The sequence below is a fragment of the Eptatretus burgeri genome, chromosome 1 (genome assembly GCF_056783735.1).
Source record: "Eptatretus burgeri isolate ZD-2024b chromosome 1, Ebu_testis_v1, whole genome shotgun sequence".
In the NCBI taxonomy this organism is placed as follows: domain Eukaryota; kingdom Metazoa; phylum Chordata; class Myxini; order Myxiniformes; family Myxinidae; genus Eptatretus; species Eptatretus burgeri.
The window spans coordinates 70,635,462-70,652,330 of record NC_140961.1 but is presented as its reverse complement, the minus strand read 5'-3'; the positions used below and the strand labels follow the sequence as shown (position 1 = coordinate 70,652,330).

Genomic DNA, 16,869 nt, shown 5'->3' with positions numbered 1-16,869 from the left:
ATGATCCGCTGTAGCGACCCCGAACGGGAGCAGCCGAAAGAAGAAGAAGAAGAAGAAGAAGAAGATATATGTGTGTGTGTATATATATATATATATATATATATATATATATATATATATATATATATATATATATGTATATATATATGTGTATATGTATATATATATATGTATATATATATATATGTATATATATATATATATATATATATATATATATATATATATATATATATATATATATATATATATATATATATTTATATATATGACACATTTATTAGTGTTGTTTCAAAATGTAATGAACATCATAAATACTATGTTGAACACATGGTTGGAAAGCACACATATCAGAGATTATGCTAAGATGTAACACAGTTAGTTAAAAATTACATCTGACAATTGGGGCTGATTGGAATTGTTGCATTCACGAATCAGCATATTGTTCATTACTGCATGCAATGTGTCTTGAGCAATGGTGTGGATGGTTGCCTTCAATTCTTCAATTCATGCAGGTGAATTCTCGTCTGTAGGTCATAGCTCTCCATCATTCAAAACTTTCAGGCATTACCTGCAACACTGGGGGAAAAAAAAAATATTATCTCCACCCTTACTGCTTCCCACCAAAATGATGACAGAGGTGTAAGATATAAATGCCCCACCCTGTATTTCCTCCTGCCTTTGTCCAAGAATCTTATTCTCACCATTCCTTTTTCCATCTTCATTAATATTTGCAACGTTTTTGTCATTCATCCTCTTAATGTGTTTGCTTTACTTGTAATCTCTTTGTCACTGTTATTCTTCCTTCCCACTGACTTCGTCCCTGCCTAAGATTGATGGCTCAACATTGCGCACTTTGTGCATGCAGCATGGGCCTCTTATAACCTTCCATCTGAATTTAGCCCAAGGCAGCGCTCTTGTCCACTATTCATCCTGTGAAGAGGCTGCCAAGGCCCAGAAATCTCTACACATGTGAGTGTTGTATATAACATAGGCACCTGGCATGTTTTCCTTCAATCGTTTGATTTCTATTTTTTTTTTAAATCGAGTTATTTTTGAATGCAGAGTCAAGGTTAGTGGAAGCGAGAACACGGAATGGATCAGGATGCAACAGAACAAGAGAGAGACTGAGACTGAGACTGAGAGACTGACTTTGATGTCCTTTTATTACAAAAAGTATAAAGGGTAAAAATTCAATACAGCAAAGCAAAGGATTATATACAAGAGTGGAAAAAAAGAAGAGAAGAAATCCATTCAATTTTCAAGTAATCGATAAAGCATTTATCACAGTTTATACACAAGGAACACCCCCAAAAAATACATTAGAGAGAGGAGAAGAAGATAAGAAGAGAGAAAGCAACACAGGCTCCACACGTACCACCAGAGACTGAGCAACAGCCCCTTGCGTTTGCACGTGCGTGCCGAGAGAGAGAGAGAGAGAGAGAGAGAGAGAGAGAGAGAGAGAGAGAGAGAGAGAGACACAGACACAGACACAGACACAGACACAGACACAGACACAGACACAGACACAGACACAGACACAGACACAGACACAGACACAGACACAGACACAGACACAGACACACTTTTGGCCTCTTGATTGTCTGGGATCATGATGTGACAAGAGAAGTTATACCAGTACAAGCAAATGTCTGAGCATTGCCCAACAAAGAAACAAGGTAAATTAAAACTTCAATGTAAGTACACCATCAACAAGTTCACATAAGGATGTGTTCACACACCACTGTTGTGAGAACAGTGTACAATCACTGGAATGAATTTCAAGGTGTACACGTGCTGTGACCAAGGTTTTAAAGAGGTAAACAACATCGGAAACAGAATCACAAACATCTTGAATTTTGCGTTTCCTTGACATGTATATAGCAAGCTTCGCTTCAGAGGAGAAATAATTTGCTAACAGGCACTCGTATTTACACTGGTGAAAGATGCTAAAACCGTAAACAAAACCACAACAAGTAAAAGTTAGGCCGAGTCCCCGGATAGCACGTGATAAGACTGTAAAAAGGGGTGCCAACCTTGAGCAATCAATAAAAAATGTGAAAAATAGTTTCTGTAGCACCGCAGAAGGGACACAATTCTGTGTTATCGGGACATATACGATGAGATAAAACATTGGATGGTAAAATGTAATGTGCCAGTCGCCACTGCAAATCTCCGGAGCACTTGGCAGTGGGTGCCTTGTACAAAACATGCCAGTTGATCGAAGTAGAATGAGTGGTCTGAAGCATTCTCCCCCAATGTGCTTGTGGTTCCGCAGGTCTATCGGGAACAAGGGTTTTAACACACAAAGCATAAACAGAAGATTTTTCCATCAATTTAAAGGAGGTGAAACCTTGAAAATGAAGCAAAAGCTCTGGAAAGGGATGTTGGGATAAAGAAAGGTTAGCTTCCACCTGTGGAATCCATTTCAGATTAGTTTGCTTGAAAAAGCACAGAATCACAGAAAAGATTCTCCCAATAATTCGAATGGACCTCACTCCAGTGGCCACAGCGACGTCAGCAGCTGGCTTCCACTTGTAAGGAGAAGGAGTTCTGAGATCTTTTACCTTCGTACATCCAGCATCAATAAACTTCTGCACAAGAATACAATTGCTGCAGACCCCTTCAAAAATGGGGTTTAAAAAGATAGGCTCATTTAAGAACATTTCCAGGGAGTAGTCATTGTTATTTCGGCGAACAGTGACTGCCTGCCATGCCTTCAGCATGCTTCTATAAAACAGGGGGACTGATGCCATATCAACTTTCTTGGTGTCAATAAGGAACAGTTGCTGATCGTAGCCGAGTTTCCCCGCCTGCCGAAGCAGGCAGTGAGCCAAGGCCTTCCACGAAACGTCCGTGTACAGCAGTCTGCGAAGCGAAAGGAGGCGGAAAGCCATCACCTTGCTGATAATAGCAATCAGCCCCTGTCCTCCTTCAGAAACAGGCAGGTTTAACACACCAGGTTGCAGCCAATGCTTTCCTCCCCAAAAGAAGTCAATAAGAATTGATTGTAATTTTTTAAGAAACAAATCTGGGGGCTGCAGTGCTATAAAAACGTGCCAAAACATTGATGCTGCAAGGTTGTTTATAACAAGGGTTCGGCCCCGATAGGAGAGTTGACAAAGTAAGCCCTTCCACTTTCGTAAACGTCTCTCAGTTTTAATTATTAGAGATTCCCAGTTTTTTAAAATGAAGTTCTCAGTTCCAAGAAAGACGCCTAGGTAAAGAATTCCATCCCTTTCCCATTTAAGTTTCTCGGGAAGAGTCGGAGGAATGGCGCCATTTTGTCGACCAAGATGGAGAGCTCTGCTTTTTCCCCAGTTCACTTTTGTGGAACTTGCCAAACCAAATTCATGAATGCAACGGACCAAGGCTGAGACGTCCTCATTCGAGCGAACGATTGCACAAAGATCATCTGCATAAGCAATCACTTTAAACGGGTTCGCCATTGGTTGAGGAAGGAAACCGAGAAGACGTGCACGCAACCGAACGAGCAAAGGCTCGATCGCACGAGAGTACAGGAGGCCAGAAAGAGGGCACCCTTGACGAATGCCTCTATTAGCCGGGAAAGGGGGACATAAAATGTTGTTAACCTTTAAGAGACTAAAAGTGTTGTTATACAGTAACTGCACATGAGAGATAAAATTTTCCCCAAAACCAAACCCCCGTAAAACAGAGAAAAGATAAAAATGATCAATGGTATCAAAGGCCTTTTCTTGATCTAAGAACACCAACCCGACATTCCTTTGCTCAAGAGAACAGATATCAATTATATCACGCACAATGAAGATACTGTCATGAATTGTCCTCTTCGGGACACAGTAAGACTGATCTGGGTGTACGATCTCCTCGATTATGGCTTTAAGGCGGTTGGCAAGGGCCTTGGAAAATATTTTGTAGTCTGCACAGAGTAATGAGATGGGACGCCAGTTGTGTGGTTGCTGAAGGTCTCCTTTTTTGGGGATAAGGGCGAGGACAGCCCTCCGGCAGCTTAATGGCAGTGAGCCTGATCGTCGACCGTCGATTATAACCTCAAGTAGTTCTGGTCCTAGGAGGTCCCAAAAGGTTTTATAAAATTCCGCAGGAATTCCATCCAGGCCGGAGGCCTTACCCAAGGGTAGGGTTTGAAGAGCAGCTTGGAGTTCCTCCAAAGGTACTTCCTTGTCCATTTGTTGAACTGCAGGTTTTGACAAGGTAGGTAAGGAAGAAGTCAGCACTGTTACCATTTTGTTGTCGATTTTCGGAGCATGATAAAGTTCAGTAAAGTAGTGTCTGAGTGAGGCTCTGACATCTTTTTGATTGTGCGTTATCCTTCCTTCCTTTGTCCTTACTGAAGTTATCTGCTGACTTCTCTTTGTTTGAGCTTCCAGTCCAAAAAAGAACTTAGAGGAGGTGTCCAGGCAACACAAATTCTCCAGTCGGAGACGAATCAGCGCTCCTCTGGCTTGCTTTGCACAAAGTCCAGCAAGAAGAGCTTTTTTCTTCGCCAGCAAGAGGTTGGTTCTTTCATGATTTGAAGCCAAGAGGTTGGTCTGCAAATATAATATTTCTTTGGCAAGCAAGGATTGAAGGGCAGAGTCATATTTGGTGTGGTAGGCTCCATATTGTTGGCAAAAGGATCTTATTTGCACTTTGACGTTGTCTCACCATTTTCCAAGGTAGGGGAAGGAAGTTTTACGTTGGAGCAAGGCTCTCCAGAACACACCAAAGGCATCGACAAACAGTTGGTCTTCCAAAAGGCTTGCGTTGAAGGTCCAGTAGGCAGCACCACGATTCCGAACTGGTTGGTGAATACGAAGTGCGACCATGTGATGGTCTGAGAAGCCGCTCGGAATAATGTTCATATTGCTCACAACATTTAAAAAGGTACTGTTGATGTAGAAACGGTCCAATCTTGCAAGTGATAGGTGGCCTTTTGAACACCGACTCCACGTGTATTGGCGGAGAGAAAGATTGCTGATTCTCCACACATCAACCAGGGAAAACTTGGACAAGGCTCTCAACAAAGGCGCTGCGCTTGCTGGGTGCGGCTCCTCTCCATTACGATCAATGGCGGGGTCCATCGTGCAGTTAAAATCTCCACCCAAGCAGACAAGTCCATCAAAATCAATGTGTACAAGAGACGTTTCTAAGTGTGTGTAAAAGGTGAGTCTCTCCATGCTATCGCTAGGTGCGTAGACATTCAGTACGGTGTGTTTAAAGCCATTGTGTGTGAAAGTGAGTGAAATCAAATACCCTTTGATAATCTCGTTAAAAACAATTCTCTCATTCTCTCTTTCTCTTTTTCTCTTTCTCTCTTTCTCTCTTTCTCTCTTTCTCTCTTTCTCTCTTTCTCTCTTTCTCTCTTTCTCTCTTTCTCTCTTTCTCTCTTTCTCTCTTTCTCTCTTTCTCTCTTTCTCTCTTTCTCTCTTTCTCTCTTTCTCTCTTTCTCTCTTTCTCTCTTTCTCTCTTTCTTTCTCTCTTTCTCTCTTTCTCTCTTTCTCTCTTTCTCTCTTTCTTTCTCTCTTTCTCTCTTTCTTTCTCTCTCTTTCTCTCTTTCTCTCTTTCTCTCTTTCTGTCTTTCTCTCTTTCTCTCTTTCTCTCTTTCTCTCTTTCTCTCTTTCTCTCTTTCTCTCTTTCTCTCTTTCTCTCTTTCTCTCTTTCTCTCTTTCTCTCTTTCTCTCTTTCTCTCTTTCTCTCTTTCTCTCTTTCTCTCTTTCTCTCTTTCTCTCTTTCTCTCTTTCTCTCTTTCTCTCTCTCTGGAAAAAACTCCACAAACACGTACGGGGACACAGAGGGAAACGAAATGGGGACCGGAACAACACCAACACAGCACAGTACTCACAGCTGCACACACGGAGCCGCCATGACGCCACACCCATGCAGGACTCACCAACGATCAGCAGGGGCGAGAGAGAGAGAGAGAGAGAGAGAGAGAGAGAGAGAGAGAGAGAGAGAGAGAGAGAGAGAGAGAGAGAGAGAGAGAGAGAGAGAGAGAGAAAAAAAAAAAAAAAAAAAAAAACAGAGAGAGAAACACACACACACACACACACACACCAGAGTTGAAGGAAAAGATCGAGGGAGACTTGATAAATAATGGGTGTGGGGAGGAATGGGGTGCAGGAAAGGACACGTTGGATGGTTAGGATGGATACAGAGAGAAACTCCCAGGAAGGAAAAACGGGAAATTTGTATGGGAGGTTAACGGGGGTAGAAAAGATTATGGTTTTGGATTGGGGATGATATGAGATGGTGATTAACAACTGTCTTGAAGACCTCGAGGGAAGAATAAGATTGATTAGAATGTGAAAGATGGTTCCACAGACATGAAAGAAGAGGGACAAATGAGGGGAGGTGAGCAGTGACCCTGGATTTTGGCAGTTTCACCAGAAGGGAGTTGCTGATGGACCATGTGCACCCTGCAGGAACCTGGGGAGTGAGGCACATGCACTGGGGAATGAGGCTATTTTTAAAGCACAAAAATAGCAGAGGGTGCAAGACCAGAAAGGAGGCAGTAGAAGATAGACTACCCAACTGTCTGCGATGAGAAAGTGATAGGCCCGTAGATTCAGCTTCAGCATGGGCGATTGTAATGATCTTGAAGGCCTTGATTTCCATGGCATAAAGTTGAGCAAGGTGTGAGGCAGGGGAGCCAGCCCAGAGGGGAGAGCAGTACTCCATCACGCTGTGGATTGAAGGCCTTGTAGATTGATAGGAGTTCAGGTGTGCCAAGGAAGGAATTTGCATGATGGAGGATGCCCAGTCTGCGATTGGCTTTGGAGGCCAACTTTTAAATGTCGTTTGCCCAAGAACGATTGCGGCTGATGATGAGACCTGGAGCGTGAGTGAATGAACTTCCTCAAGAGTATTGTTGAGAAAGTAGAAGGGAGGGTTTGTTCGATGGTGAGAAAGAGAGTGATACTGTATATGTAGAGATAGAGTTGTCAGGATTGAAAGACCGATTCCAAGTATTTGACCATCTTTTGATTTTGTCAAGGTCTGGAGAGAGGGAAAAGGCTGCTGTCTGCCTTTATAAAAGATGAGCGATTGTCACAGCAGAGGGTGGAGTCATAAGCAAATAGATAAAGGGGATTTTCCAGAGAGTTAGAGAGATCATTTATGAAGATCAAGAATAGAACTGGATCCAGAACACTGCCTTGGGGCACTTCAGCTTTGACACTGAGAGAAGATAAAACTATTCTGTTGAGTGCCACACATTGCCTACGAGACTGGAGGAAGTCAGTAAACCATGTGTGGAGTTGACCTTGAATGCCATCTGCAGAGAGTTTGGAGAGCAAGGCGTGATGTCAGACACTATCGAAAGCTTGAGATATGTCGAGAGACGGCCCTCATCTCATATCTGACATTGAGGGCTCCATCCATTGTTGGGTGAGTAGAAGTAGCCCATCCAAGGTAGAGTGACCTGGTCTGAAACCAAATTAGTGATCTGAGATGAGGCTGTTGGAGAAAGAGAAAAGATTTCATGTGAACTGCGATTGTGAATTTGATGACCTTGTTGATGATTGGAAGTAAGCTGATCGGTCTTTTGTTAAGGGGATCAGTTTTTGCACCTTTTTGTAATGCTGTGTTCTTGGCTGACTTCCAAGCAGATGAAAGATGATCTATGGTAGATAACAGGGTGAAAGGGGCAGAAAGAGAATGTGCAAGAGCAGCAGAACAGGTGTTTAGGACATGTGAGCTGATGCTGTCTGGTCGAGTTACAGAATCAGAGTTGAGGGTTGCCAGAAACCTCTCCACTTTCTCAGGTGCAAAAGACACAGAATGCAGGAGCCGTTGTGTATGATTGGGTAGGATGGATACAGATTGAAAAGGGTTGGGATGGAAAAGATTTGGAAGCAAAAACAGAATTGAAGCGTTCGGCCTTCTTACGAGCAGTGTCGGCTGTGGTGCCATTTGAAGTGAGGGAAGGAATGGAAGGGCAGCATACTCCAGAGGGAGTCCAAGACACCGCCAGGTTTTGGAGAAGTCAATCTTGAGATTGGACAGATATTGTTTTCAGGTTCTCCCGAGTGAAAAGAAATGGCAGTTTGCGGTCCCTGCCAATCTGCCTGATTGACGTGCCAGATTTGCCGGCACTGAGGTTGCTCTCCAGAGAGATGTTGACTCACAAGCACATGAGCAGATGAAGCCTGTTCAAGCCCAGAGGAAGCCATGGCACTTCAGCGAAGGACTTGTGCGACTCCATACATGGGATTGCCCAAATCCGTATACTTTCCGACTCGGATTTCTCCCAATAGCAAATCCTCCCTTCTGGACTTGGTGATGACAAACTTCCCTGCAAATGTCACATACTTTTTACCACTGACACCGCTCTAATGCATGTGTACACCCACTCGATCTCAACGTTTGCCCCTATCCGGTCCTACACTTTTGCTCTGACAAAAGGTGAAAATAGGAAAGAGAAGAGAAAAAAGAGAAAAGGTAAGAAAAATAAAAATACAATAAAATTAAAGGAGAAAAACAGATAGTGAAGGGCTTGAAAAGTTGTGAGAGAAGAAAAGTCTAAATTAATGAAAAGTGCTTGTTAATCCCATGGGAGCCAATGTCCCGATGCTGCAGATGAGAAATTGCTCATTATGCTTGCAATTTTCTGTGGTGTTGAAATGGCGGAAGATACCGTACACCACTGTGTATATGGTATCTGTCCTGTTAGTTCCTACATCAAGTAAGTATTCATGGAAATGATGGCCCCAGTCGTTGCCCACTTTTGTTGCTTTTTTTTTTGCATACCTAGTCAAGGCTCGTGTAAGAGCTAATACACAGAAACATATAACAGGGCAGGAGAGGGAAGCACAAAATAGTCGAGAACAAAGACAATAGGATATCTGTGGAAGGGAGAGGGATGGGGGTATACAATATGGACATTACAGGGACTTTCAGGAAGGAAAGCAGGGAAAAGTGGTGAGGGAAAAAAGTGGTGTTTTATTTGAGGGAAAAGTGGTGAAAATAAAAACTGATGGTAATAAGGAGAAAATACCAATAAACACGATTGTGCACATAGACGGGAAGACGGGTAGGCCTCAGGGAAACCTGATATGACAAGACCGACAAAAACTCACCAAATAGCACAAGTTTTGAAACAAAACTGAACTAGGAACACAAAGTAAACACAGAGGCAACAAAGTAAACAATCAAAACGTGACAAACAATGACCGGAAACTTATCTTTGAGAATGTCAGCAGAGACACTTGAGAGAACCAACCGTCACCTCAAAAACCGGAACCGGTGTACATCTTACAGAGAGTGCACGTGATTCCATAAATAACATTCACAGAGTTGAAGTCAGTGAGTGATCAGTGACTTTAATACCGCTTTTTCATCCTGAGATGAAATTGATTGTCTTGATGAAAGGGCAGGTGTTGCAGTGATGCTATGAACACTTAAAATTCCTAGTGGGAGGTCAGAGAGATGATGGTCTTTAGGCCTAAGTCACATTTGCTCTACGGCTAGAATACGGCGGCCGTACCCCCCCCCCCAAATTAACAAACGTGCGGCGGCCGCAGAGTTTCTCAGGTGGCCTCAGGGTGGTCCTACGCCGTATGGCAATCTTTTACAGGCCGTAGGGGTCGCCGTGGAATTATAGTGCGGAGTTGCAACTTTTTTCACTTCTACGTTGGCCGTAGCAATTCGACAAGCCAAGCTGTGACGTAGATGTGTTCCACGTCGATCGTACATAGGGCGCACGGTGGGCTTGCGTTATTCGTGCGGCTGTCATAGGCGCTTATCAATGAAAAATGAATTTTGCCAACCCCCAAAAAATTACGGTGGCCGCACTACTTCCATGGTCACAGTAGGGTAGTCCTAAGGCGTCCCTGTGTTCAACATACTGTGGCCTTGCGGTCTGTGTGACTACCTGCGGGCAACGCAGGGTCCACGCACGGTTCCCCTACGCCCGCTGTGCGTGCTACGTATGGCCTCCGTGGCAGTCTGCATCGACCGTGCGTCCACTGTGCTCTACCGCTAGAGATCGGAGTATAGGTGTCTGCCTATACAGTGGTGCCCCCAGAATCCCAATTTAATTCGTTCCAGGAGGCTGTTCAGATTGCAAAAAGTTTGGATTCCAAAACTATTTTCCCAACTAGAGGGGGAGCACTCGGAAGAGTGCAAAACCTCCGCCGCCAACACTGCTGGGTCACTCAAATGAACCTTATATCTTATTCATTAAATATGATGTCAACAGTGCTGACAGTTATAGTTCTTTTCTCCAACATTTTTGGGGGAGGGGGGGGTTGTAAATCACTTAAAACATGTCGAAATGCAAAAAAAGAAATCGAAATTTTGTTGAAAAAAAAGTTGCAAAAATTTTTTGGGGGGGGGGGGGGGGGTTGGAAGTCACTTAAAACATGTAGAAATGCAAAAAAAATGTTTTTTCTCCAACAATTTTTTTTGGGGGGGTTGGAAATCACTTAAAACATGTAGAAATGCAAAAAAAAAAAATTTCTAACAATTTTTTTTGGGGGGGGGTGGGTTGGAAATCACAAAACATGTAGAAATGCAAAAAAAAAAAATTCTCAACCAATTTTTTTGGGGGGGCGCCAAGTCGAAAATTTAATGGCATGATCCTTGGACCATACCTAACCCCCCCCACCAAGTTTCGTCGAAATCCGTCAAGGAGTTTTTCCGTAATACTGTTCACAAACAAACAAACAGACACACAAACAAACAGAAAGGGGTGAAAACAGTAACCTCCATCCATCTTCAAAGATGGCGGAGGTTAATAAGAAATAATGGAAAGTGAATTAATCCGTTCCTGGACCCCAAGAAAACCCACTTTCAAGACACTTTCAACTGAATTTCCCCATGTTTAAGGTAAAATAAGATGAGTAAATGACCTTCGGTGGCGGTGTATTGTATGTAAACTGGCACAATCACCACATCCAAAGGTCCACACAGGCTCGAGCTCCGGCCTGGGTTCTGATCGCTCGCGCACTCTGCGAGAGCGCTGCCCCCAGGGCAGCTCATCAAACATGATGCCCCCAGAACCACAATCACTTTCATCAAACGCATCGGGCTGAGGTAATCATGGATATTCCAAATTACAACCGGTTTTTCTGTGAAATTAAATCCTTGCCCGACAGTCCGTCACACCACGTGATCGGATTACGTTTTTGTTATTAATTAAAACACAAGATGAGTAAAAAAAACAACAACACAAATCAAGGTGAAAACACGAGGTAAAGTAGCGATCGACACACGAGAGATGCTTTCACGAGTACTTCCACCAACGAACTGAATGAACAAAGCGCGAAGATGCGGGTCGAACAGGCGGGGGAGACGCATGTGAACAAACATGAACGCCACGTTGTGTTCGGTTTTTGAAAATGTGTTCGGTTTTTTGGGCAAAATTTTCTCAAAAAAATTGTTCGGATTCCAATTTGTTCAAACAATGGGGCGTTCGGATTCTGGGGGCACCACGGTACTCCGAACTGGTATATTCAGATATATATATATATATATATATATATATATATTATATATATATATATATATTATAGTTATAGTATATTCAGTTCTATATACTGGTATATTCCGAACTGTTATATTTTTATTTCAGTAAAAAAAGAACTGGTATATATACCCACTCGTTACCATCCGTCTGGCCGCACGTTCGCCTTAGGGCCCCCCCTGCGGGCACCTTGCGTCTGCCTTGAAAATTATATGGCCGCCGCAGGGACGCCATAAGGTCACCGTGCGACATCAAATCAAAGACCGTACCGCACCCCCACGTTTTCGGTCTCCACGATTTCTAAATATCTGGAAGTATCTAAATTTATATAAGTATATAAATAATTTATATAAATTTATATAAGTATTTAGATATATACTTTATTTACTTATATAAATAAATTTATATAAGTAAATAAAGTATATATCTAAATTTCTAAATAGCTGGAAGTGCAGCTCCCCGAAAAATAAAAACATATGTGACTGCTACATTGTGTGACTGGAAATACTGCGGCCGCCCTATTATTGCTAGTGGCCGTAGATTTTGTGTAGACCCTACGGCCTCCGTGCCAAATGTGACTTGGGCCTTAACCAGGTAATTTCACATATTTCTCTACCACTTGAAAGAAATGAGAGATGGTTGTTGGAAAAATCTAAGTGCTTTCAGGGTTGTTCTATAAAAGCTTCAAGCTCCTCTGGATGATATTGTTGACTTAAGGTTGATGGGATGGTTCTTCTGGGTTTTTTTATTTTTTTTGTAAAGCCATCTCTGTCGATGCTGTAGGGGCATTTGTAATGTTTCACCTTTTCTAAGTATGTATTGGGCAATTTAAACATTTTCATTCACTTGTCCTCCTCAGGTGTGTTCTGGGAAATACGACTATCGTCGCTGAGTTTGCTGGGGATGAAGAGGTATCCCGGTTTCTCACACAAGGCACACTTTCCATGGGGCCAACTGCCTCCCCTTGGCCCATAGGTCAAGGCCCCAGAGCAACAATGCAGGGTCCTGGTGTCCCAGCTGTGTACGGTCGCTCAAACGGGCTAGCGCTGACAATGTGGAATGCGCGTTCCTCACTCGGCACCACCTCACCTTCACTCTGGGGTCCAACATCCCAGTTTCTAGGTGATAGTCTCTGGGGTAGTTCTTCTGGAAAAGGTTCATTGGAGGAGTCAGGCATGGTGGCTACCTTACTTCCAGGTGATCTTTTGGGAGGAAGTGATTGTTTGTAAAAGGGCATTGCACTTGAACAAATAACTCATTGCCCTTGCTGTAAAGCCACACTACTATTATTTCTGGGTTTGTTTCATCCAATTCTACGACATGTTTTATTTTGTTTTGTTTTACATCATTTGGAGGGTTAGGTAATTGTTTCTCAAGAGTACTGTAGATCAACAGTTTTAATTTTTCGTGGTGGTGTTTGTCCGGTATGTTTACTGAAGCATATCGTCTTAAATACTTGAATCGTGCAAGCCAATGCTGAAATGTGAAAAAAGAAAATCTTCCAAGATGTTGTTTCTCTTCAAAAGGAGGTACATTTGTCTTTTATTCCATGCTGTGCAAGCCCACGTGGAATTGTGTACAATGTTGTTGCTGCTTGTTGTTACAGCTTCTTTCTTTGCACTGATTTATGTTTCGGCTTTTTCCTTATCAACGCAATACGGGGAGTAGCAAGCAGTACTCGTGTGAATGTTTACTGGAGGTTACCCTTCACTGAAGATAACTTTGCATCTCATCGAAGATGTTTTATCTGTTTGATATCCTTTATTAGATTTAAACATGCAGAAATTGTATTTGTACCATTTTGCTAGTGCAGTTAAAAAAAAAAAAAAAAAATTGAAGAAAAAATATTGAGGATGTTCCTCAAGCTAACTGCAAGGTGTGTGGGTGTGTGTATGTATGTATGTATGTGTGCGTGCACGTGCGTGTGTGTGTTAGTGTGTGTGTCTATGCGTGCGTGCATGCACGTGTGTGTGTTTTGGGGCAAAGTGCTGGATTGTGGCGATGCTGACTGTGTGCCAGAATGGGCACTTTTTACAGGTTTGGTGCCTCCTGAGAGATTGGGGCAGGAATCAGTTTTGCTGAAACTGCCAGGCCAATCTGCAGCACTTTAAGGCAACACTTTTCAAGAAAACATAACTTGTGTTTAAAAAGTATGTTTAAAGAAAAAAAAAGAAAAAAAAAAAACTAAAAATATTCGAAATACAAAAATAAAAAAATATCCGTCAAGGTGACGATGTACATGTGGTGTTTACAGGTATTTTTAAAATAGCAAATGTTTACTATTCCATCACATACGCAAGAGAGAAACAGAGGTGTGGCATTTTGCCTTTGTCATTGCGCTCATAATTCCAGTGTTTTTTTTTTGTTTTTTTTTAACCATGATGGAACAATGGTTCTTATTGTCCTTTGTTCATTTGAAACACTGACCATCCGGCACCATTGTGGTGTTCATTTTTCAGTGTTTGTACATTTCTCTTGCCTGTTGCCTTGGACATCTCAATGACGATGTCCCCTTTCACTCTCCCTTCTCTCTGCTCTCCCCCACCCTCTTCCTCTCTGCTCTCCCCCTTCCTCTCTGCTCTCCCCCCTTCCTCACTGCTCCCCCCTTCCTCACTGCTCCCCCCCTTCCTCACTGCTCCCTCCCTTCCTCTCTCCTCTCCCCCTTCCTCTCTGCTCTCCCCCCTTCCTCTCTGCTCTCCCCCTTCCTCTCTGCTCTCCCCCTTCCTCTCTGCTCTCCCCTTCCCTTTCTGCTCTCTTCCCTCCCCCCTCTGCTCTGATATCCTCTCTCCCTCTCTCTCTCTCTCTCCCTTATCTCTGCTGTCCTGGCTGTTTCCCCCCTCTCTGCTCTTTCTCCCCCCCTGTCTCCCCCTTTCTGCTCTCTCTCCCCTCTCTGCTCTCTGCCCCCCACTGCTATCCTGGTTTTCTCCCTCCCCCTTGCTCTTGGACTCTCTCTGCTCTCCCTCCCTCTGTTTTCTGGCTCCCTCTGCTCTTTCTTTTCTCAGCGTGCCTGCCCCCCTCCCCCTCTTCCCCCTTTACTCTCCCACCGCATGGTTCTTCCAGACGTCAGCTTTGCCACTCCGTCCTTACCTCACCTGCCCACCCCTCCTCACCCTTGGCTCTCCTGCCCCTTGGCGCTCCTGCCAACCCCTCCTTGCCCTTGGCTTTCCCCACTCCTTGGTGCTCTTGCCCCCAAGCTCTGCCACCCTGCCCGCCCTTAGCTTTACCGCACATCTCCCCCCCCCACTCCTTGGCTCTGTCGCCTCTCGTTGTCTTTCATTTCTCTCGTCTCTCCATCCCCCTTTCTCAAAACGGATTCGCACAGCATCAGGGTCAGAGATGGTCTTGTTTTATTTTGTTTAATAAGAGTTGTTGAACCTTGTTGAGCCTTTCTGCCTTTCCAGTGGCATACTTAAATAATAACCAAAAGTGCAGGCTGGCAAATACTTTATTGTTTTCTTGTAGTCACTTTGCTGGTTCGGCTACAGTGTATCCATGCTGGAATATTAGAAACATGTTACTATGCACCATGAAGAAGACTTAAAAGGAAAGTTGCTTTCACTTGTATTTGGTTATTGTTTAAACTGTTTGCAGTGTTTTCTTGGTGAATTATTTCTTAGATTTTAGTATTCAGAGCATTTTGAATCAAGTGAAAAGGTGAACTTCAATGGAAAAAAAGTATAAAATTGATTTTGCCTTTTGAAATAACTACAATGCATAAGTCATTGGTTGTCTGAGATGCAAAGCAGCACAAAGCATTTACTTTTATTTTGAGAATGTGATTATAGTATGTACTCAGACTTACCGGTTTCCTGGAAACGTATTTTTGCTGCTTATTAAAATCATTAATAAAACGTGTTAAGGTGTGAACCGTTTTATTTTCTCAATGGAAACTGTGTTTTTATGCGACTCGGTGATGCTCCAGTATTTGTGTAATTTTTTTGTGGTCTTGATTGTCAAAAAGTACAGTTGCTTTGTGAAGAATGATAAATATATTCATTGCTGCATTATAGTTTTCTTCGCTTTGTCAGATTATTTTTGTTTAATATCCAAAATTAAAATGAGAGTTTTCTTTCCATTTTTCTTTTCCCCTTGATGTGTGGTCAAAATTGTCACACGAATGCATTTGCTGCACTTATACAGACAGTACATGCAGGTGTTTTATTTTTTATTTTTTGAATGAAAGCGAATGCAAAAGGCCTTTCGTTTTGTTTGTTGGGCTTGGATTTTCAGTTTGTAAGCAGAAACCAATCCCATGGAAATTGACCTGGAGGATTTCTGCAGTGCTAAATAAATGCTTTATTATTACAGGCAATGCTTTATTACAGTGTTTTTTTTCATACCCCCCCTCCCCCCACTTCGTCACCACCCCCCCCACCTCCTAATCTCCTAAGAGGAGGAGGAGATTGGGACCATACTCTGTGCAGAGCATTGGTGCTGCTTAAGCAGTCTCCTTGGCTATTGGGCACAATCCTGGAAGGGTCGCCACTCCGACACAGTATACCAGCATGCTGGCACTTATTTTGCTGACCTCAGAAGGATGACAGGCCGAGTTAACCCCACCTGGTATAAATTCAACAGCTGAGTGGAATTTGAACTCAGGACCCTCGGATCCAAAGCCCACCACCCTAACCATTAAGCCAACACCAGGCATAATCTCCGAAGAGGGTGCAGTCATAACTGCCAGAGTATTTGGTGTGGTTTCAAATTTGGTATTCGAATACATTTTTCATTGTGGCTTCCGCTTATTGCTTGTAGAGACGGAAGAGAAGGAAATGAGGATGCAGGAAATGGTCATTTGGCCCTTGTGCCCATGTACTACTACCATCGTCACACATCTACATGTCGCATTGAAAACCAGATGTGCGCAGAAGGTTGGAAGACGAGACAAGGACCAACACATGACTTTTGTAATGACGTAATCTGCCCCAGAATGCTTGGCGTGTATGCGCAAAAGAAGCACCCAAACCAGATGTGGCGTCTCCCTCAGGGAAGTCTTCCTGGGACATTTCGCTCCCATGTGAATAATAAATAGTTGGCACAAGCTTTGTGTATTTTCACGTCATGAAGATGTCCTTTGTCAAAGACTTCCGAGTCATTGCTCTGTTGGTAATGATGCACAGCATCATCTTTCCAATTGCAGGCATCCATTAAATAAATTACCCAGCCTGCCATGTTCACAGGAGGCAATCTCACAAAGTTGAAAGTCCATTCTCTGGTTGCAATCCATCAAAGGTTTTGGGAAAACACATACGATCCTTCAGGCTTTGCACCGGCCCACGTCTTCATTTTACAGTACAGAAAGCTGCAAGATCTCAGTGCTTCGGGCAAACTGAGACAGTTCTCCACCTCCAACTCTTTAATTGTGCAGAGGCAAAGTCCCTTCTCTTCGGTACTTTTCCAAGTATTTTTGGATTACTTTAGAA

At 43.2% G+C, this 16,869-nt stretch overlaps 1 long non-coding RNA gene across 1 annotated transcript; it reads left to right on the top strand.

The window, feature by feature from the left end:
- Positions 1-280: 280 nt before the first annotated feature.
- Positions 281-15,758, top strand: LOC147034700 (uncharacterized). The gene is made up of 2 exons (XR_015059851.1): positions 281-972; positions 12,306-15,758. It is a non-coding gene; the product is annotated as an uncharacterized LOC147034700 (long non-coding RNA).
- The last annotated feature ends 1,111 nt before the right edge of the window (positions 15,759-16,869 follow it).